The sequence below is a fragment of the Hesperophylax consimilis genome, chromosome 12 (genome assembly GCF_061612785.1).
Source record: "Hesperophylax consimilis isolate HC1 chromosome 12, BYU_Hcon_1.0, whole genome shotgun sequence".
Classification (NCBI taxonomy): Eukaryota; Metazoa; Arthropoda; class Insecta; order Trichoptera; family Limnephilidae; genus Hesperophylax; species Hesperophylax consimilis.
In genome coordinates, this window is record NC_142847.1 from 28,240,588 (window position 1) to 28,264,885 (window position 24,298).

General features: G+C 34.2%; 1 protein-coding gene and 1 non-coding gene across 2 annotated transcripts in view; one reads left to right on the plus strand and one right to left on the minus strand.

Annotated features, from left to right (window-relative positions):
* sn (fascin domain-containing protein singed) overlaps positions 1-24,298 on the minus strand; it is a 143,541-nt gene that overhangs the window by 96,023 nt on the left and 23,220 nt on the right. The window lies entirely within an intron of this gene.
* On the plus strand, positions 10,737-10,809 carry TRNAA-AGC (transfer RNA alanine (anticodon AGC)). Its single transcript has one exon. It is a non-coding gene; the product is annotated as a tRNA-Ala (tRNA).

Consider the following 24,298-nt stretch of genomic DNA (forward strand, 5'->3'; position numbering starts at 1 on the left):
TGTATTCGATACATGCGATTATATTAATTGGCTAATTATTTAGATTCATTAATTGACAAACAGTTTGCGTTACATATTATTGGTATTTCGTTAACATTGATATCAGTAAATTTTTCTTTAGCATAGACTACAATTCCACTACTTTTATTTTTGTGATAATTTGTGACATATTGTCTGTAGTTTGGAATACTTGGTATATTTTTATGTATTGCATGCGAGTGTGCCTCGGATAGTATTAAAAAATCTGGTTGTGGACATAATGTTAAATACATAGGTATACCAGAAGTTCGTCCATGTTTCAAATTATACTCCTTATGTTTAAGTGCAAGATTGTTAGGAGATTTATTATATTGTTCTAGATTTTAGTGCATTCGCTGTATGTTTCACATACGTATTCTTCTATATTTTGATTTTTTGTTGATTTCATTTAAGTTAAAGTTTTCATTGCATTTATGAAGGTGTGATAAAATATATAGTTATAATTCTATAAATATATTAATAATAATCCTCACAATTTGTGTTACGATATTCTTGCTAGATTTCAATTCATATCTTGAGGTTTTTATTTTATTCTATAAGATTTATTTTATATTCAGATAATATTCGGGAACTTATAAATTGTTTGTTTAATTGACAACAATATTTAATTTAAAATAAAACAATAACTTTATAAACACCACTTTTATTTTTTATACTTTGTGCCGACCGGGTTTCGCTCCCAAAAAAACGCTTTTTCTTTAAAAAAAACAACAACGGACGCAATACTACCAACGTAATGCGTAAACGCATCACGATCGTCGTTGTGCATTAAAAACTACGCAGGATGCTTCTTAGTTCTTAGTGTCAAGCGGCATCGTTGTAAATTAACCCAACGTTGCCAAATCTGATGATTTACTCAACCAAACGCTCAAATAATTTATAAAAATGTACTCGTGAATGGCCATGGGGACGCAGTACTATCGAAGTAATGCGTGGACGCAGCAAAATCGTCGTTATGCATTAAAAACCACGCAAGACGATTCTTAGTTCTGAGTATCAAGCGGCATCGTTGTAAATTAACCAAATGTTGCCAAATCTGATGATTTACTCAACCAAACGCTCAAATAATATTTAACAATGTACTCCGAATGGCCACGAGGACGCAGTACTATCGACGTAATGCGTAGACGCAGCAAGACCGTCGTTATGTATTCATAATAATATTTGAACGTGATCGGCCAGGGGGACGCAATACTATCAAAGTAATGCGTGGATGCAACATGACCGTCGTTGTATATTCAAAATAATATCTACTCGTGATCGTTCACTGGGACGCAATACTATCAACGTGATGCATGGAAGCATCATGATTGTCATTATGAGTTAAAAATAGTATATTCTCATGAGCGGCTACGGGGACGCAGTACTATCGACGTAATGCGTGGACGCAGCACGACCGTCGTTATGTATATAAAATAATATCTACTCGTAATCGGTCTTGAGGACGCAATACTAACGATGTAATGCGTAGACGCAGCATGATCGTCGTTATGTATCGAAAATTATATTACTTCGTGGACGCGGCAAGATCGTAGAAATGAATAAAAACATACACTGCTCGATATATACATCGTGTAGCGAACCTGTCGGCAAAATGTCAAACGTTCAATATTCGTTTCCAGACATTCTGAGACATTTTTTGCTTCCACAAAAATTTTTGCCATACAATCTACATGGGGTAAGCATCGTTCTGGCCAATTTTGAGGTCAAAACATTGCAGCGTCCGTATATCGGACGCTGTAAGTCGGTGGACGCTGCAATGCTATGGAGTTTTTAGGGGTCGGACGCAACAAATGTAGCGGGATATATATATGTTAACGTTATCACTGATACGGTACGCACGTCTTACTGTCGCGCTGTCATTAAAAAAAATTTTTTTTCGCGAATTTTGTTCACTGCTGGATCGAATAATGAGTGACGTCGTGCTCCTAGAGCTGAAGAGCATCATTCTCGAACAAAGTAGGACGATTAACGAGTTGTTGGACCGTGTAAAGGCCGTGGAAGCGACATTAAATCGGCAGGTAACAAGCAAAAGTGACAACAAAAATGCACTACCTACAAATCCCGCGACTCAGCGCTGGGCTGACGTAGCGGCCCCCGCTGCACCGCACACCGCGCCCGCTACCCTGTCAGCAGTAACGCAAACCAAGGAAAGGATGAGAACTAGAGCGGCCACCAAAGCAAAAAATGACGCCGGTCAATTTGAAACCGCATCTTTTTGCGGCGCGATCCCCAAAACGCACGCCACGGAACCACACGTTCCAATTTCCGAGCCGGAATCAAAAACCGCTCCTAATACGGAAGATTGGGTAAAAATTAAACGCAGACAACGCACAGTGAAGAATTTAACTATCGGTAACTCCGATAAGTCTTCGAGTATAAAATCATATCCAAGAATAAAGAATATTATCGTGTCTAGATTACATAAGGACACAACAGTAGAAGAGATCCGGGCACATCTGGAGAAAAACGAAATAACAAAAAGTGAAATAGAAAAATTCATCGCACATTCTCAAGAATACGCAGCTTTCCGTATAGGTGTAACGGAGGATCTATACGAAAAACTTTTACGGGAAGATTTATGGCCTCGAGGAGTACCGGTAAGACATTATCGGTACTTAAAACCAAAACAAAATCCTATTGATGATAATCAAAACCGGACCAAAGTGAATGAAAATGCCGCCGCGAAATGACTAGAGAACCCCCTAAAAGTGAATTCTCTCCCTTGCACAATTTTTTACCAAAATGTACGGGGATTAAGATCCAAAACCGATGATTTCCTACAAAGTGTAATAATACAGAACAACGATCTTATATTACTATCAGAGACATGGCTTAACGACAGCATTTACAATAGTCAACTCTTCGATCAACGGTATGACGTGTTCAGAAAGGACAGAACCTCGGGACATTCAAGGGGAGGAGGAGTACCGTGCAACTCAAACCCAGAGACTTACCTATCTGGAAAGTAAAGACGAGAATATGTGGATAAAGACATGCCTAAATGATTTTGGTGTTATTTACATATGTGTTGTGTACATTCCACCGGCATCGCCAAATAAAACATATACCGATTTTTTTGATAAGATTACTGAGAATTTTAACTTTTTAATCAATAAAAAGATTATTATAATAGGCGACTTCAATCTAAAATCTAGTAACAAAGGCACCGAAATGGATCTCATATATTTTATGAATCTTTTCCAAATGGAACAAAGCAACTCTATTACAAATGTGAAGGGAAGCACGCTGGACATTGTTATCAGCAACATTGATTTAAAAGTATATAAATCCTTATACTCACTAGTTAAAGAAGACGCTTATCATCCATCGTTGTGTATAGAGATTTCGCCGAACAAAAACACAACCAATTGTCAAACACGAAACTTGTGGAATAATATTGATAATAGTGTTAGGCGAGGATGGAACTTCGAACATGGCGATTTTAAAGCTCTTTATTGCCATTTACAATCTCATGACTGGCAACCTTTGAAGGACATAAATGATGTTAATTTAGCGACACACTTTTTCTATTCCATAATTTATAAATATTTTGATATGTGTTTCAAAATTAAGCGCACTCCGAGGAATGGTAGAAAATATCCTAAATGGTTTTCTAGTGAGATTGTTAGCGACATAAAACTCAAATTCAAACATTACAAAAAATGGAAGAAAACTGGAATGGTGAGTGACCGGGAAATGTTTTGTCTACTTAGAACAAAAATAAAACGCAGTATTCGATTAGCACATGTGCAATATATTAATTCTATTGAAAAAAATATCAAATGCGATCCCAAATCTTTCTGGAAGTATATCTCGTCCAGAAGAAGTGATGGCGGGTTTGTTGACCATGTTACTTGGAATAATCAGTCTTTCTCAGGAGCAGATATTCCAGAAGCATTTGCAGACTATTTTAAATCAACTTATAGTAAGGAAGCTGCGGACTTGAAATCTTTTATACCTGGAAAAAATACGCCAACAAAAGCACAGAATGTTGATATTCAAAATATTACAAACACTGACATCACCGCTGCTGTTAAAAAATTAAAATCCAAAACTTCTTTTGGACCGGATCTTATTCCGTCATTCGTGTTAAAGGGATGCTTTGAGCCCTTATTAACACCTCTCGCGTATATTTATAATCTCTCACTTAACTCCGGAATATTCCCAGACCTGTGGAAAATCTCTAAAGTTACACCGTTACATAAAACTGGTGATAAGGCTTCAGTCTCTAATTATAGACCAGTGGCGATCCTATCCTCTCCAGCCAAGTTGTTTGAACTAATAATTCATAAATGCATTTATACCCAAGTTGAACCCTTTATAATTGACCAGCAACACGGTTTTAGGTCTGGCAGATCTACTGTGTCTAATCTAATGGTTTTTACGGAGTACATATCTCAAGCTCTTGATAGTAACAATCAAGTAGATGTATCATACAATGACTTCGCAAAAGCCTTTGACTCAGTAGATCCGCTTATTCTCCTAAATAAACTCGACCAATTTGGATTTTCAGCGAAACTTCTATGTCTATTTGTAAGTTATTTCTCAAATAGACAACAATACGTAACTTATGGTATTTTCCACTCTTCCAACTTCATCACAAACTCTGGAGTTCCACAGGGGTCGAATCTTGGACCCTTACTTTTCTCGCTATTTATCAATGACATTTACCATTGCATAAAATTTTCCAAGTTTCTCTTATTCGCGGATGACATGAAACTATTCCTTTTAATAAAATCTTTGGAAAATTGCTTGCAGCTACAAAGTGATATAAATTCTATCGTCGAATGGAGTCATACCAATAAATTAGGGTTTAATATTAAGAAATGCTCCATTATGTGCTACACCAAGGCAAACAAAACGATTTACTATAACTACAAAATGTCTTATTCATCTCTTCAGCACATTGTTATTTCAAGAGATTTGGGAATCGCATTTGATACGCACTTAACATTTCACGTCCACATAGAAACGATATGCAACAAAGCTTTAAGAATGCTAGGATTTGTGCTAAGCAACTCCAGACATTTTTGCAGCTCGGCCGCGATTCGTGTGCTATACTATAGTTTAGTACGTAGCATTTTGGAAAGTGGTTCTGTAATATGGGGACCAATGGATTTAACTTACTCTCAAATGATAGAGAAAGTACAAAAGAAGTTTCTGAGATATTTATATCTTAGAGACTTCGGATATTATCCCTGGTTATATCCATCAGCCTTTTTGTCCGGCATGCTGGGTATTAATAGCCTCACCGATAGAAGGAAAACTGCTTTGCTGATAACAGCATATAAACTTCTAAATGGTAACGTCTGTATTCCCGATATTATAGAAAAATTTGAGTTTTATGTCCCCGACAATTATACAAGAGCGCGCAGGCACAGAACCTTTGTCGTTCCAAAATGCAGAACCAACTTACCATTAGTAATGCCGCTCGGAAAAATGATTATGTTACTAAATTACCTGTCCCCTGATATAGATATTTTCCAACTTAATATTCACCAGTTCAAAAACGCTATTATTACTTAATAAATTAAAATAAAATGTATGTTTATTATTGGTTATGTATAACTGTAAATGTGCATTTAAAATAAAATAAATAAATAAATAAATAAATAAATAAATATATATATATATATATATATATATATATATATATATATATATATATATATATATATATGGAGTAAGAGTAGCCCCAGTAAGGATTCTTGAGGAACTCTATAGTTAATGCTATTTGAGTTGACTGTTTTTGTCTCCCATGCTAACATATTGTTTTCTATTGTTCTGGATACGACTTGGTAAGTTGGAGAGCAGGATCAGTTACCCCTGTATTTTCTATTTTTTTTTCGTGCATTTCATTACTCACGGCGTGGCGTCAATGAATTTTTGGAGGTCAACATAAATTCCAAAGACATATTATTTATAGGGTGATTAGTTGCAGAAAGGGTGATAGAATTTATCAAAAAACCGTATTTTTCAAAAATGCTTTTTTTTGGAGCTTTGATTAATATAAGATGGGAAAAACTCGAAAGAAATTTCGGGCACAAATTTACATTGCATTACCATCAGAATTTACCACCGGCTTCAGCGTTAGGCGCGTATGTAAGCATCTTAGCAAAAGCTCTGATGATCTTTTCGCATAAAACCCAGCTACATAAACTATTTCATTACTATTATCTCAGTCTGTCTGTGCAGATAGAGAATGAATAGCGTGTGTTGTATTTACATCCAACAGATTCTGATTTAAAAAAAAAACATGTTTTTACCTTTCACATGTGACATCTATGTAATATTGTCATATAAAACACACGCTTATTTGAATGCAAAGTTGAGTCAAAATTTCTAAGCAATCGGTGAAGAACTTTAGGATTATGATTTTGAACGAAAATTTACGTACCTACACATAATCGACAACTAACAAATCCATAAAATCTTCTGAAGTATTTTTGATTAAATTTTTTAATGATATGGGATAAGACGAAATTTTGGCCAAAATCAACAAAACTGCATCATTCAATTCACAGAAAACTAATTTAGACACAAATTATGTGCGATGAATCACACGAAACGAGGTTCATCCGACCAATCACTCAGTCCTAAAATAATTGGAGCCTGCTGAAAATTTAAAATGTTCAATATTTCAGTCGATAAATAAAGCCGCAGAGTGACAGATGTGCCCCGATCGCATTATCCACTCAGACATTGGCAGGCCGGGAGGAAAATGGTCCCGAGACCAGAGGCGGGTCTCGATGCTGATTTTATGACTAAGAGGCTGGGAATGCACAAAAAACAAAAACAAAAAGAGAGCTTTTTCTTTACACGAGATCTGGATCAACTCCGAAAGGACATTTGTGTAAATTAACTAGAAGATGATATTATTGAGATAAACCGCACGATAGTCGCAAGTGCTACCAACAGTCACCCATTGACATTGGCTATGGCATCTCCAATTGAGGAGTGTTTTTCAATACTCAACATACTTCGAAAGTCAATTTTTTTGGGACAATTTGTTTTTTTCACTTGTCTTTTATCTAAGTGAGCAATGATAATAAAATTAAAACTTGTAAAATTGTACGTTGAAGATATTACATAACGGAGTTTTAAAAAAAAGGTGAGGTTGAAGGGAGTGGGAAAGTGAAGGTGATGGGGGAGAGGAGGGTCAGGAAGTATCTGACTATGTAGATCTAGTCACCAATACCCCTAAAGCCTAGCAAACAACTAGCAACTCTGTAATCAATAAGTGATAGAAACTAAGCAAAATAAAATGATTATCAGTAAGCTTATTTCTATGAAATTAAGTTATGCATCAAGATTAAAGCAAAAACATATATTATAAACCTATCCGTCGTAATGAAAGGATACTTACGAAAATTGGACTGGAAATATCAAAGGAAGAACAATTCAAACCGTAGTTGACGGCTCTTCTTCCTCTCCGGACCAAATCAATGCGGGGGTGCCGCAAGAATCTGTGATGTAGCCGAAGCTGTTTTTCTTGCGCATCAACAATCTCTTTGAAAGTGCACCAATTCATTGCCACGGTTCGTTCACGAAGGTTATCTTTTTGAAAAGCCCCCTTCCACTTATGATATCTTAACAGCTCGGGAAGTTTTGACAAAAAGTTGACCACCACCTTGAAAAGGTTTGTGCCTGGGTAAGGCAAACTTGGTCAGTTTCAATGCCTCCAAAACCCAAGCGTGTCTGATTTCGGCAAAGAGGGAGATCAATGACTTTCTGGTGCAATTAGATGGAAGCACCCTCCCCAATAAAGACTTCATTGAAATGCTTGAAGTAAGTATATCAAACCGGCTCAAGGATCGGGACTTTTGGCTTCCAAGTAACTGGGCATCTTGTATAGGGCTAGCATATTCTTCAATAATAACCAGCGGCTCACCCTATACAAATCTAAAGTACGTCCAACAATTGAATTTGGGAACCACCTCTGGGCTGGAGCCCCACAATACTTGATAAACCTACTTGATTCTGTGCAATGGATGGCGGTCCATCTGATTGACAATCCATTGCTAACTGACCCATAGCTGATAATTTGATTCGGCAATTAAATTCCCGTTAAAAGAACTATGCAAGTTTCGTGACGTCAGATCACAGTTCGAAAGTTGAAGCTGACACAAAAAAAAACATTAAATCGTTAATCGTTATGGTAAAGTGTAATATGATCCATTATAAATATATATTTGATGAAAATAAGTATATTTACCTGATTTAGTATAAGGAATGTTACCAATTGTGATTATAAATTAACACTTATATAAAACGAGAAAGCATAGTTTAACAGTATCTAACCATAATGAGCTGCTAACTGAGTTGGAGAAAACCACAATCACGATAAGAGCATACCCACAAATCCAGAGAGCATTATTATAATGTACACACCTACCGTTAGCATAAGGCACTTTGGTTACAATATTATGATTCAGTGAGATTTATTTCTTAGGTCTTACACGAAAACGAAAAGGACAATTTGTAGATTTCGAATGTTCGAATGTTTCAAATAAAATGTAAAAAGAAATCGATGAACGTACTGTTACGTATGTAAATAGCTTCATGCAATATAAATAATGTGTCCAAACAACTGATCCCTGGCAATCATTCGATAATTTATAATAATATAATATTTTCTCAAAACAACAATATAAATTTTTTAAATCAACAGCCCATTGTAAATCACAATTAAAGAGCAGGACGCCTAATTGGCAGGCACTCTGTATTGGTATGCTAATTTAACAAAAATTTAAAAAAATATACAAATAAGTGATGCACGCGATGGCTTCCGACGGATCTCTCGTGAGTTTTACTGTAGGTAGGAACTTATGTTGGAAGTAGGAAATGCAGCAAAACGGTCGGGCTAGAGGTCATGAACGTGAGAAAGTGGTTGCAATTCAAGCAGACGTTTCAATTATTGCAGCTAGACTGGGTGGGAAATGGGAGGTGTGTGACTAGACGACCAGACTGTAATATTATACGTAGATAATTTACATTAGTTATTTAATTAACGAGCATTACAATCTCTTATCCGTCGGAGTACGACATTTTATTTCTAAAAACATTGCTGTGAGTGTATTACGTTCAGCGTGTTGATTGAATTACCTTACTTTATCGAAAGAAAGACAAACATAATAGAAAAGAGGATGGAAAAACGGGAAAAAGCGTTAGTGAATATTTCTCATCATTTTAGGATTGCGTTAATCCAGTTCATTGCAGTTTAATAAAAAAATACTAATTTCGGTTGTGAGTCTGTCTGACTGTGTAACTCTGGTTCTAATGAACTCGAATTTGTTTTTAATTTAATTTGCATTTTAAAAATTGCAATTGTTTGTGTTAAGAATTCAGACTAGCGATAAAGTACCTACCAGTACCATAAAATTATTTGAATTCTTATTTCAAATATGTATTTTTTATTAAGAAAGATTAACGTTCCTGGGTTACGAATAACCTGACAACATTTAAAAAATCTCCTACTACAACCACTATCAGCGGAAACCACCGACCGGTCATTTTTCACCGACTCTTTTGCGATTTCCCTAAAATAATCGCATTAAACAGAAATAATCAAAGATATTAGAAGAACGAGATATGCTATGTTGGCCGCCGGACCGTAGGCGGAGTACTACCTAATTAGGGTACTTTGAATACTATCGGGACGTGTACGCACAGAAATCTGTTCTATGTATTAGTGCGGATACCTTAGCGTAAGCGAAGGCGTGCAGTAGTTTTGTTGAACAAAACCGGCGACACTGGTCAAAACAATTCCACACAGTATGAACTGCTCATAGCACATCTCGTTCTTCTAATATCTTTGGAAATAATACAACTTTATTATGATCTGCACGGAGAAAAATGAGTACGGCCTTTTATCACTGTACTGGTAAAATGTGACTGCATGCTCATTTCCTGATAAAATATTAGTCATTCGGGATATATTTGAATACGTGTTAGGGACGAGATGCGAAATTATTATTATTTTTAACAACACGTGTTCCGACTTCCTCATAACATATTCGTGATGTACTGTTGTTTGGTTATGAAATTTGCCAATTCATTCTTCATAGACATCCAGTCCCGTTTATAACAGGAAAACGAATAATTTGACAAGATTTTTAATGATTTAACAACATTTCATATTAGAAAATTTTCTCCGTGTGATAATCCATTTCCACTACAATTAATTATTATCTAACATTTATTTCCCTGGAACCAGAAGTATTTAAATACATGACATGAGAGATTACCTGTCATTTGATAAGATAAGATCAATTTTATTACGTTATTTTTTAATGATAAACTAATGTTTATAATACAAGGTTTTTTATGCACGGCACAGAGTTACAACAAATTATTATAAGCAATTACTCGGAAGATATTTCCAATTTGTATGGACATTTCGGGCGAGTAATTATTGCTTATAATAATTTGTTATCCTTTGCGCCATGCCTAAAAAACCTTGTCTTATAAACATTAGTTTATCATTAAAAAATTATAATATTTGACAAGTCAAAATATTTCACCAACAAATGTATATATAATATGTCTCGACGCCATCTAGGGGGAAATTCAACACTAACAAAGCCTTTCCTACAAAAATAAAATTGGTTGTTTACAGGTGAAAATATATAATAAGACATAATTGTTGAATGAAATCCTAGTACATATTGAATTATTTGACGGGTTGGGAATAAGCCGACGTAGCTTAGTGGTTCAGAGCACCTGACCAGCAACCAGAAGGTGCGGGTTCAATTCCCGTCGGCGGCATTTATTTTTAGTCTATTTTAGGTATTTTCAATTAGTATGGATATTTCGGGCGAGTAATTATTGCTTATAATGATTTGTTAATTTTAATACTAGGAGGATCACCGTTTAAGGCTTAATTATTGTAACCTCCTTCTCTTTCTCATAAACGCCCCACGACACAGAAAGAGAGAAGCTTTGCTGCAGCATGATTCAAATTTCTAGGGTGTAAAATTCATATCCCCGGAAGCAAGATCGTTCTTAAGCGAGACATATCATTTAAATACCGAACTCAAGGGATCATTTTTCTCATCATCATCTGGGGATTGCGTTCATTGTCCGGGCGCAGTCAGTGGCGCAGCTGTTGCGGTGGGGGTGGGGTGTGTTGGGGTGGTGTGGGCCTGTGGGGAAGGACCCGAGGCTGCCGCTTGCCAACGCAGGGGTCCGCCGATCGATACCCGGTGCACCCCGTTTACCCCGCACAATGTCTGCGCAAATGTAATATTACACACACCGCTCTGTCTGGAACTGTATTCAATCTTTAGTATAAAGCAGACATTTGTTTTTGTGATGCTGTAAATATTTCTGAGCTCTGGCATCATAAAATTTTAACAACATTAATTTTTCGTAGTTAATGCTTCTATTTTAAACTGGATACACCGTTTACTTCGAAAGCCTTAGAGCCTTAAAAAAATAACTCTCAAATGATATTTTTGTTGTTTGTTTTTGGGGTGTTATGCCGTGGTGCGCTAACTCCTTCTTTAGCCGACGTTTCGGACAGCGTTGCAGTGTCCATCATAACACCCCAAAAAAAATGTCGGCATAACACCCCAAAACCAAACAACAAAAATGCTTTTGGCCGTGAGAATCTAAAAACTTATCTCAAATAATAGGTCAAATTATTTGTCAAAAAAAAAAGTTGAATTTTACTGAACTATTTCATTATGGTGTATAATTAAATACAAAGCAATATCTACACAAGAAAATTAAAACAAAAACATTCTCTTCTGTAAGGGTTTAGCTCTTTCATTGGAGTAAATTGTAGGTATCTATTCAAACGGCAAGTCTTACTGTTTTATAGTAAAATTCGCAATATTTAATGCGATACGACGTAGAACACGTGGAAAATATACGTTTCATTCTAATAAACAATAATAATAATATCTTGAAAAACACATTACAAATATTTTATTCGAGTAAAGTATTCGGGCGACAATGAGTCACTCGATAATGTTAGGGAGAAAGCTCGAAAGCTTCTCGAGAAATTAAATAGATGTGTCATCGTTGTTTCCTTATGCTTTAAGGATTCGTCATTCAGGTTTCATCGAGTAAAAAAGCTTTCAAATAACATAATTTAATTGGAAGTTAAATAATATTTTTATTATTTTAGAATTTCAATTAAAATGAAACATTTTTATTTTTCTATCTTTTATAAGATTTTGTCTTGTTGTACGAATATGATATTGCAATAAAATTCAACGATAAAATACTTCTGTCACTTCGAACGTGGTTATCTAACACTGTTAGAATTAATTAAAATAATAGTGGATTATTTTTAAACCTTAAATAGTAATATTTAATCATTCAAGACAATATTAATGAAAAATACAAAAAACAAAAACACAGAAAAAAATCAGTTAAGAAAAATAATATGCGTTAAGAAAATGAAGGTAATGTTGATGGCTATGTATGATATCGAAGTATGTATGATACAGTTAAAAACAACATAAGTTGATGTGGCTGACTTAGTTCAGTGGTTAGAGCACTTCCCCGACAAAGAAGAGGTCCCGAGTTCAATTCCAAGATGCGATTGAATTTTTTTTCTGGCTTTTTTGTCTGCAATTTCAATTACCTACTTTGTTCGCCTTAGTGGAAAATATTTCGAACAGCTTTCAGATACTTTTAAAATACATATAATAATAATAATAATATTGAACAATTTTTATAGCGCCGCTTTTGTGAGATATCACCTCAGGGGCTTTACAGTTGATGCAGGTATTACAAAAAATATAAATATTACCAAAATAAAGTGAAGTTAAGTAAGGTAAAATGAAGAACAGTAACAGGTGACATGAAGATAGAAGATGGAGACCTTGCAGCACGAATTCTAGGTGGTGAGTATATGAAAATAAATATACTTAAGTATTGTACTGTATATAGTTCGTAATGTAAAGCGCCCTTGAGGTGGTTTTGCACAAAAACGGCGCTATAAAAACCATCCAAATATTATTATTATTATACTATTTGAACAAAAAAGCAGAAAAACCGTTTAAGTGCATCACAAAAAACGTGCATACGGTAAGCATTCTGAACACCACTATCTTCAGCTCGCAAAATCAATTCAATCATGAGCTATAGGGCTTTTTAATGTGTGACAGGGCGGTAATAGATAAGACATCGTTCAGTGTTTTTCAAAAGATCACATTGACATAGGTTTGCCATCTCTAAAATTTGGCAACCAGGACAAGAGGCGTGAAAACCCCGGATTTTAGAGCCCATAACCCGGACATTTCAACAGGTTTTTTTAAGCACAATCAGTGTAATAAAAACAGTTTAAAATGTCATAAATCACCTTTTTATTTATTTTCAGACCTTAAAATTGAATTTTGTCATCTTTTATCATCATTTTAAATGTACCTATCAAAAAAGAATCTTATTACAGTTTGTTACACATTGTTTTCACAATCAGTTAGAATTTTTTCATTCTTAAAATAAAACAAAAAATATTAATATACTGTAATGAAAACTAAGCCTTATTAAAATATTAAACTTAACAAAATTCAATTAAATTTTTAAACAAAAATCATAAAAATATTGAGACCATTTTAGTATTCAGTCTTACAATTTTTGAGGTAACTCTTTTAACTGAATAATAATTATCTTCTTTAAATTTGTATCAGCAGCCATTTACACAACAAAATACCTCTTAACATAATATGAACTAAATTCAGTATTCTTAAATCTTAAGCAACAAAACTGACCCTTTTTAGAGTTTAGACTTACTGGAATGTAAGTTACATTGTTAATTATTTAAAACATATAATATCCAAAACTATTCTCATTTATATCACCTTAAATTTTAATCAACAGCCATATTACCTTAACACGGGCATTAGCCTAGTATGGTTGTAAAAAAAACATAACAATTGTAATTTCAAGAAATCTATGAAATAATAAAAAATTAAAATTCTACATTTCTTTTACGTAATAAAAACAATCATTACTTTAACTACAAAAATGAATAGAAATTATAGCACTTGTAAGTACATTATTTGATTATCCAGCTATTAAAGATTTTTCCTCAGCCTCTTGCCTTTTTACTTTTCAGTTTTTTTGTATTTATCACTCTTTCCGATAGCTTTTAGAATATCTCCCCTTTTTAAAAGGAATTTGTAAAAATCAATGCAGCTGTATTCTTGGAAATTGAATTTAATTTTAATTACTGGCGAGATTGTTTCTACGTTTAGTAAATTTCTTTCTTAGGTCCATTGTTGTGAAATCAATGAGAATATTCTCTCCACGTTGGCAAACCATTGGCAAACCCGGACTACAAATGAAACCCCGCCCGGACGCTCCCCGGACGCTTTCTAAACTAGGACAAATCCGGGGAAACCCGGACGGATGGCAACCCTACATTGACAGGAAGTTGGAAATCTAATTAATCGAATTACTAGTTAGGTACATATATAGCTTTCTTAAAATCCAAATGCATTGCTAAAATAATGATCTGGACTGATAATAATTATTGTATTATATTAACTTAACGATAAATGAATAAGAATTAATTAGCGTAAGGAATAAGAATACGAATTAATTAAAATAATTTGGATTAAGAACAAGTTCATTAATTAAGATAAATGGGATTAAGAGCACATTAATCCATTTATATAAATAATCAGCACCTGCATTAATTGATGATCCTTCAATGTGACTAACGACCACGTCTTAAAAGGTTATACATTATGCATGAAAGATAAATTTACGAAGCTGGTTTGAAGGTATTCCATGTAATTTTATCTCAATCAAAAGCAGGATGAATCTGACAGTTCAATGCGAGATGCATTAGGGTGCAACGCGAACCTTGAGAGAATGCATTTTCTATTGTTGCACTATCATTAATACTTTTAATCTACCGGGAACAAAAGAGTCGCATGCATTTTAAGGCGACAAAAGACTCTAATGACGGGGGTTTGCTCGACGATCACATTTTAATTATTTCTGATGAACGTATTACTAAACCCTGAAATGTTTCTAAAGGAATTCCTACGGATTTAAGTTATTTATATTTAAGATTAAGATTTTATGAAAGCTCGTTTGAAAATTTTATAAAACGTTTTACAACTTAAATTAGACGTAAGCACCAGATTTTATGTTTTTAGACGATGAATTAGTAACTTCTCGAGGCATTCCTCTAGAAACATTTGAGATTTTACTAATACGTTCTTGCTTGAATTGAGTTAACGAAGAGTTATGTAACTGGAGCTCCAATTCATTTAATTGCATGTAATCTATAAGAGACATGTTATATGTCCAGTGTCCAGGATATCTGTCACATAATCTTATCTGGCACATGTTTGAAAATAGAAATAAAATAATTATCTACTAATAAACATTGCAGCCAAGTTGAAAAATAACTGCTAGCTATCGGCAGGATGTTATTCTTCTCCTGTCAGACGATAAACACGGGATGAATCAGAAATAAAAAATATAAAACCTTACTTACTAAAACTGAATTAAAATGTCTGACTTGTTTATGATTTTGTACACTTTCTGAGCGAAATGTACTGATAAAGAAGTCAGTCTGGGTATTTTGGAAGACATTAAAAAGCAAAAAGCAAAATTTCCTGGCACATGTGTTTCATATGATTTAGCGTACTTACAGAAATATTTATGTGATGCCACGTCGAAATATGTTTTTTAGGTACCAAAATGTCTGCGAGAGTCAATTACCTGAAACAAAAACAAACACAAATTAATAATTAATCAATATAGGTGTTCTCGTTCGAGGAAATGTATTTTTTTTGTGATAGGTGATAGCATAAGAGTTCCAGTGGAACTATGACATCTACGTTACGTAATTTTGGAAGTAGTATATGGTAATTAAACACAACGCAAGAGATTTACAGCAATGTTCTCGACTTTGAATGGTGGTCTTATACAAGCACGGTTCAATGGGTATTTTCAACTCTTGAAATTATCCTACATAATATTTTATGTTAATTTTATAAGTTAATTCCGACGCCGGATATGGATCCCATGACCTCTGTTCCTAGAGAGTCAAGGACCGCTCTGACAAAGAGATCATCATATTTACTTCTGGACCAAATTTACTGATTTTAAATAACCGCTGAGACCGAATGGAGAACATTGCACGTGCACCAAAAAAGCCAAAATAAACGATTTCTTTATGCGGATTGAAAGCAAGTGCAAGACGATAAAAATTCCTCATCAAATCAGCCAACGTCAGCACCGTGCACTCTTGCAATAATAACATCTCAAAATAAATAAATTATCACTTCCAAAAATAGTCATCGCCGGCAATACAACGCGGTAACGGCAGGCCAACATTCGTTCCGGGGCCTTAAAAACACAAAGCCTGTACAATCATCGCCAAACATTACACTCCCAACACGCTACCAAGTCCCCGTTGAATGCTGTGTCGGTTTTATCTGTAGATACGAGTATTTTGAATGAATTTTTATCCGCTTTTGAAATGTTTTTAAAAATTTTAATATTAAAGCTGGTTATGATTTATAGGCTTTCTGCTCTTCCATAAATTATGAATGTAACAAAAGAGTGAGGACAAAATGTAGCGACATGACTACAAAAGCAAAATCTACACACTTAGAGGACGAATGAATAGTTATTCTAAGAAAAAAAAATGAGAGGAATTGCTGTAGTAGGTATCTCTCTCAAAATATAATCGTTCGGCGTTTCCAGACAGGATTAAAAAACACTCGGGAGTGTTTTTTCTAGCCAATGGCAATTCTTAAAATGTGTCGCCAAAGGCATTTTAAGTGGTCGCCATGGGCCATAAAGACGGCGGGTGCTTTTTTACCCATGAATGAATTAAACCTGTGATAGCCATGGGCATAATCAAGATATTCAAGACTTCAAAAAATTATTTGCTTTCGATCAATTCATCATTGTCTCTTATTCTTATATCCAAATAGTACTTGATTTAGGAGTAAGTAGCCATGTTGTACTTCATCCTTCTTGAGCCATCGTTTCGAACAGCCTTGCAGCATCCACCATCAGGTGTATGAAGTGTAAAGACTGTAAAGACTAGTTACATTATTTACGTATAATGCTGATATCGCAAACTATTCTGGCTTCATATAGGGGAAACGAAAGAAAACCAGAATGATAATATTCGGTAGGTTTAATTGTCAATTTTATCTATGATTATATAATACCTGAACTAATAGCCCAACCCAAAATAATAACATGTGAAGCTTAACCACCTCTGGAGTTGACAAACACGCAACCCATTCAGCATTCGAGCACGTCAAATGGCCATTAACAGACCTCTACCAAATCACAATGAATAGGCATGATAATATTATATTTCTATTTGAAAAGACCCGCAAAGGAGTGTCTAGAAAAAGGAGGAAGAATTAATTCTGTTGAAGAATGATGGGTGGGTTTCATTCAAATTCAAAATCCAAACGTAATGATGCAGAGACAGTAAATACATATAAAATACCAACGTAATGATGCAGGGACAGTAAATACAAATAATCTTCAAAATAGTCTTTGGGATTTGGCCTGCTTTAGAGTATTAGATGACATACCTTAACAATTGATCAGGTAAAAAAGTTGTTCAGGTAAGCTTTTTGATAGAGTTGTGAAAAGTTGTATTGAAACTAGGTATTATCATCTTTGGGGATGCTGTGTGAATTGTAAATCAAACTTTTAGGTAAATCGATCACCTCTTTAAAAGTACGTTCGTTCATGCTTTTACACCACAAACGCCTCTATAGTTTCTCCAGTATTCGACCAATCCTCATCATACAAAAGGAGAACTGCTAATTTATTAAGAATCTTCTCAAATTATTGGTAATCCGGTTAAAAACGGGATTGCAGGTCATTACCCGTAATGAACGAATTAATAGGTTTCTAGTTAAACTTTTAGTAAAATATGAATATATTATCACGATATCTGAACAAGTGTTCATAAAAAATCTAATTTTTCGCATTTTGTCATTATATATTATCAAGGCAAATAAATGCTGGTGCATGAACACGTGTTATGTGAACTTGCTAAAAGTTTATCTGGAGAAAGACCTGCAATGCCGTTTTTAACCGGATTACGAATAATTTAAAGAGATTTTTTCTAAGTATGTAGGTACCTACTTTATCGCTTGTCAGAATCCTTCTCGAAATCAATTCCAATTTTGAAAACGACACTTAAATTGGGTCACACAGACAACCGAAATCAGTATGTTTAGTGATGATATAATATGTATAGAAATATAAAGTATAAGATCCTAATAGTTGCCCCCTCATTTTATCATAGGCGTTAAAAAGTCACAATTCACGACAAGTCATATTATAAAAACTGCCATAAAATTACCACAATCATATTGATTAAGATAATGAATACATTATAAAAGTAATAATTTATGGGTGTTAATTTATTATCCAAAATTATATTACTCGAGATTATTGAGAAATTCAATTTTGATTAGCAAATAAACTAGCATAATCTAGATATCAATAATTACAGGAATCGTAATCGAGATGTTTATTGTCGCTTTCCTCAATCAAAACTGATCGAATGCTAAGATAAAATGTAAGTAAAATTTTTTGACTAGTGTTTACCAACCATTGCATGACCCAAAGTCAATCTCACGTCAAAGCGAATCTTTTAAATATTATGAAATTTAATAATCAACAATAACTTCGTGTTCAATTCTGTTATGGTGAGAATACACAGACTGGGCAATGAACTAATATAATATTTCATACTGAGAAACGAATCACATTTAGGAAGGCAAATTCTGATCAAAACCTTACAAATTAAGATTCGCTTTTCCTTTCCTAAACACGGTCATTAAAGAAAATAAATACGTCATATTAAAATAAATACCGGAATTAATAATGACAATTCCAATTACATGTGTTTCAATAATATTCTCTGCGTGTGAACCGTATTTAAATTTCTCTAATAAACAATAAACAGTGTTAATCTCAAGTTACCTACCAGGTAAGTATGGTCTTGAATATTATCTGTCTGTACAAAATATAAATAAATAATAATAATATACGTAAATCCTAGCATCACGTTCATTAATCAAATTCATTGTACATATAGTTTTGTATTAGTAATCGACGAACCGGTGGATGCAATTATAAGTAAATAATAGTTTTTTTGGTTTTTAATGAGTTTTTATTATTCACAATGTACATTTGTTACGTATAATTTATTTTTTATTTTTTATAAAATTAGCGACCGGTTTCGACACGTCCGTGTCATTAACTAGCTATTTTAAAACTAAATTTTTAAGTGCAGAAATATGGAGTTTTATTAAGTTTGGTTCTTTGGTGGGAGGGATTTGAGGGAGGGGGAGGGGGTTGAGAGGTAATTTCTCCGAGTTCCCTAATCATTTGATAGAGACAGGCCATAGCTTCAACCGGGATAAAACTAAGTTTAAACATTCTAACATTAATAAATATTTTAATTTGTGCGCATTAGAAACATTAGAAATCAACAAAAAAATTAATTCAAGCATTAATATAGTAAATAAAATAATAGCACACTGCAAATCACCTCTATTGACAATGTTCCCCGTTATGTTGACTCCTCCCTCCGTTTCCTTCTCAACCCCCTCCCCCTCCCTCAAATCCCCTCCCACCAAAGAATCAAACTAAATAAAACCCCATATTTCTGCACTTAAAAATTTAGTTTTAAAATAGCTAGTTAATGACACGGACGTGTCGAACCGGTCGCTAATTTTATTAAAAAAAAATTTATACGTAACAAATGTACATTGTGAATAATAAAAACTCATTAAAAACCAAAAATGTCGAGAAATTGTTACATAATGAATGCCAAAGAAAAAAAAAAAAAATAATAGTTTGTCTAGTAATAAGACATATTAATGTCGCTGATATTTTAAATTCCACATTGTAAGCCAAATTAGTTCAATACTTTTTAGATAGTGTAAATAACGAGTAATCATAAATTATACATGTATGCTTAAGAATTCACAATCTCTAAATAGTATAAAATAAAGTCGCTATCCGTGTATGTCTCTTTGTGCGCTTACTTCTTCTAAACTTTACAACGGATTTTGATAGGGTCTTCACTATCATTTAGAGAACTTCTTCTGGAAGGTTTATAAATATAATACATGGAAATTATATTTATAGAAGGTAGAGAAAAGTCGATGTTTTGTAATCAAGTCGTAACAAATATTTTCGTGCGCTTACTTTACTTAATCTTTGGGCTAAACCCACAGACATAGGAATTAATAGACGAGAAGATAATGGCGAGGGGTAAAATCAACTGTTAAAGAACGAAGGGAGTGAAGCTGACTGTGATTCGTCAATAAATCAATCTGACAGTAAATAGGCATCTCGCATTATAATATCACCATTTTCTTCTTAAAAGTAAAATCTGCTTTTGAATGAATAGACATTTTTACATGGGAGCGCAAATTAATCGCCACGTTATGAACAAATTTGCGAAGTCCAAATTCGGCAAAAAAATTCGGTTCTATTTTCAGAGTCGAATATTTCGTTTAAGTATTTAGTTAAGACACTTTTATAAATGTTCATAATTTACTTCCCAGCAACCAACCAGCTTTGTGTTTCGCGTCCAGACATGTTTCTACAACTGAACCATATTATACGATGTGAATATGCTTAAAATAAAGTAAAATAATGCTTATATATGGAATGTAATACGACAATTGGGTTTATTCTCTTTTTCATATCTATTTTTACAAGTTTTCATAGCATTAGGTCAACATTTTGCCGTGTTATTTCGTAAAATGAACCGATGATGCCTCGACCATAGTTTGCACAAGAATGATGACGTCACGTTTTCAAATTTCACCTGAGGCCATACGCGAGCACAGCCGGCTCCAATGGAACCGGTATGGGAGTGGGGATATTACGCTTTTAATCACTTAGGGCAGGTATACTAATATTCATATGTCTATGGCTAAACCTTATAAGATACATCAAAATAATGTACTACGGAATTGTTATCTTGAACAGGCCTACAGAAAAGCTCATCATGGTATATGTCTATCAACGCCGGGTACATGTCAGCTAGTATCTTTATAATTTTCTTATTACTCGTATATAGATTTCAAGGGTTCTTTAAAGTTAGGGTGAAAATAACTTAATAAGTACCTTTTTATTTACTTTATACTCTTGTTTTCAATTTAATTTATAATCGTGATGTAAAAGCCCAGTGAGGCGTTAGTAAATAAATTACATATTAAAATAAATATTATATATTTATTGCATTCTAATGACTTATTGTAAAAACGGGTTGTATTTTACATTCCCAAATAAATAAAACACATTGTTTATCTTTGCCATGCACATTTGCATTGTCTGCATTGGCATGATGTATAAATCAATATTTTTACACAGTGCATTGCACACATTTGTGTTGTTATCGACACTGTCCGTATTCGAGGTATTATTGATTCGAAACATTAATCGAATATAATCTTTTGTGAACGAATCAAGTCAATAATAATTCATGTTTACTGAAGAAGCAAAACTATTGAACAGTGAAATCTGCATTTGATAAATTTTCAACAGGTCTTGAATTTCCAATAAATAAACGGAACTATTTTCAGCTCCTAAAATCTTCCATCATGAACTACGGAGTTTTTAATGTGGGTACACTTAACAGTAGACAAAATCGATAAGATGGAAGATGCCATATTAATTAATTGTTCCATTTTTTCAAATGTTAAATGAGAAAATAGGTTTTTACACCGAGAAAAATGAGTATGACTGATTTATTGAAATCCTGCTAAAAACGTGATTAAATCCATTTCCCAATAAAATCTTAGTCTATTCAGAATATATTGGGGCACGTGTTCATGCAGGTGTCCTTTTCATAATTCATTAATAAATATAAGGACGAAATGTTACAGTACTAGATTTTTTATGAACACGTGTTTGACACATTCGTGTTTTACCGACAGTTTATTAGGAAAACTGTCAATTCATTCGTTATATAATAGCAATATTTTATTAATAAGTTTTGTCCGTGTAGTGTTGAAGTAAGTCGGGTACTAGGTAAAACTAGGTAAGTTGTAAAAATATAATACCTATAGTTAGTAATATGGTGCAACTGTAATTGTAATTACATTATAATTAAACCAAACCCTAGATAAAACTGATTAATAACATGTTTTAATATCTGGAGCGATTAATTAGCGACTTAACCGTTTATTCTGCCTGCCTGGCTTAAAAAAACGGTAACAGACCATCGCCTACTGGAATAACCACTAGGAGTAAAGAGAGAGAAGAGATAGTTAAGAAGTTACCAATGACGAAGCGTCGTTAAGGTAGGCGACATAGCTACACGCATCATGGCTTGGCAGGTGTCAGGTGGGACAGCTCGGTATGGGAATGTTTGGCGAGCGATATGCTGATATATGCCAAGCCACGCAAATATAGCGCGCTTATGGTGTGGTCTGTCATAGGCTTAAGACTCTATGCACAAAAAAATTGATAAACCATTGGTTCATTAATTAAGGGTGTCGACACATTCCGATATACGCTAGATGAAAATGATTTAGAAATGATATTCCACGGCAGTTCCCCAAATGATCTGACCCCCTCTGTGTGACACCTCAACATATAATCTGTATAAGCTACGCCAAAATAAGCGTTGATGCGTATAGCGTAATGTCTTAGGCTTAAATTTTTTGCATGAATGGACTAATTAAAAGCACGGCTTTTGAAATGAAACGCGGAAAATTATCGAGTATAATTTTATAATGCATGAATAAAACACTCGTTTTTCAGATCAGTGTAACCAAATTTACGCTAGTATATGTATTTTGACATGCTTAATAATGGTTGATAAGACGCCAGACTTTTTTTACAGGTTGCGCTTCTATGTCAATCTGAATAAGGGTCAACTTGAATTGTTGTTTCAAATCTGCTCATCTGATATTGGCTGTTTTTACAAATGTTTGCATTCGATAAGTGTGTGGTGGCTTTTTGTAATACATGATCATTATTTTATTTGATACTGGCTAAGGTCCCCTGCGTCGCCCAAGCTTTAGGAAGGGTTTTACGAAATCAGAAGTAGGCAGTAATTTTCCTCCTACATCAACTGTGCAGAATTACATCAATATGTATCAAAATTCTGCTTTAAGGGGTGGGAAAAGGAGGTGGGATGGTTTTTCAAAATCTTGTGTAGATAGTGACCTTCCTCCTGCTTTGAAGGTAAAGTGTGCAAAATGTCAGCAATCAATCTTAGAATAAAACTGTGGATTTGTATAAAAATCACTCCACAGACTCTCTTTGTTATATATTGATATTACATACAATAAACATTGAAAAAACATGAAGGACAACTTACATTTATAATTACGTGAACTGCACAGCGGTAAGTTTCTTGGCTCTCCCCATCAAAACCCATAACAAAATTATAAAAATCTAATGGTTTTTTATACACACAATTTTTGTTAACTCGTTCCTGAGAGGAATACCTACAATCACCATTTACATAATAGCCCCGGGGAGAGACTAACGTTTAAAATCGAAACATTCCTTAAAATGTCATAAATGAAACGAAGCAAAAAAAAAATTGTTAGCACTTCTTCATCATCATTTAGTCCAATTCCAACTCTGCTAATCTGATCTGAATACTATTATACTGCACAGTTGTATTGGCTTCTATCAGTTAGAACTCTTTCCATGAAGAGATCTGATGTTTTTGAGGAGCACCGAAATCTGTTTCAAACATAAAATAACCTTCCTGAACATACACAGTATGTATCCACTGCTTGGATTTGAGTATCAAGAAGTCTCAAGCAAATAATAACATTGCTGACAAAATAACTTGATCAACGTCAGATCCAGTGTGTTTAACTAGAGAAAATAGTTTACAGTTGAAACGAGTATCAGTGGATGACAGAAAATCACAACCGTGCAGCTACTAGCCGTGAATGTGGACCGCGGCGAATGGTCAATAATGGTACATTCATTTCACCGCCTCCTCTATATCATGTGCTCCGGGCACCTGCCGCTTAGAATTACACGTGCACAATTAGTTTGGAACGGCTTTAGCAGTGTTTAATGGATAGATCTTATTAGCCGGGTACTTCCCAACACTCTTCTTTCTTATCTCAGTCTCTTCCCCATTTTCTCCAACCTCACAATATATAGGTATACAATACAATATATCTAAATTATGGGATGCCAAGTGCCATAGTGCCAAGAGTTGTGGACTCTTTTGCGTTATTCATCGTTTTAAAAAGTTGAATCTGCAAGCTCTATCGTCAGTTTATTTGGTTGAATTCAA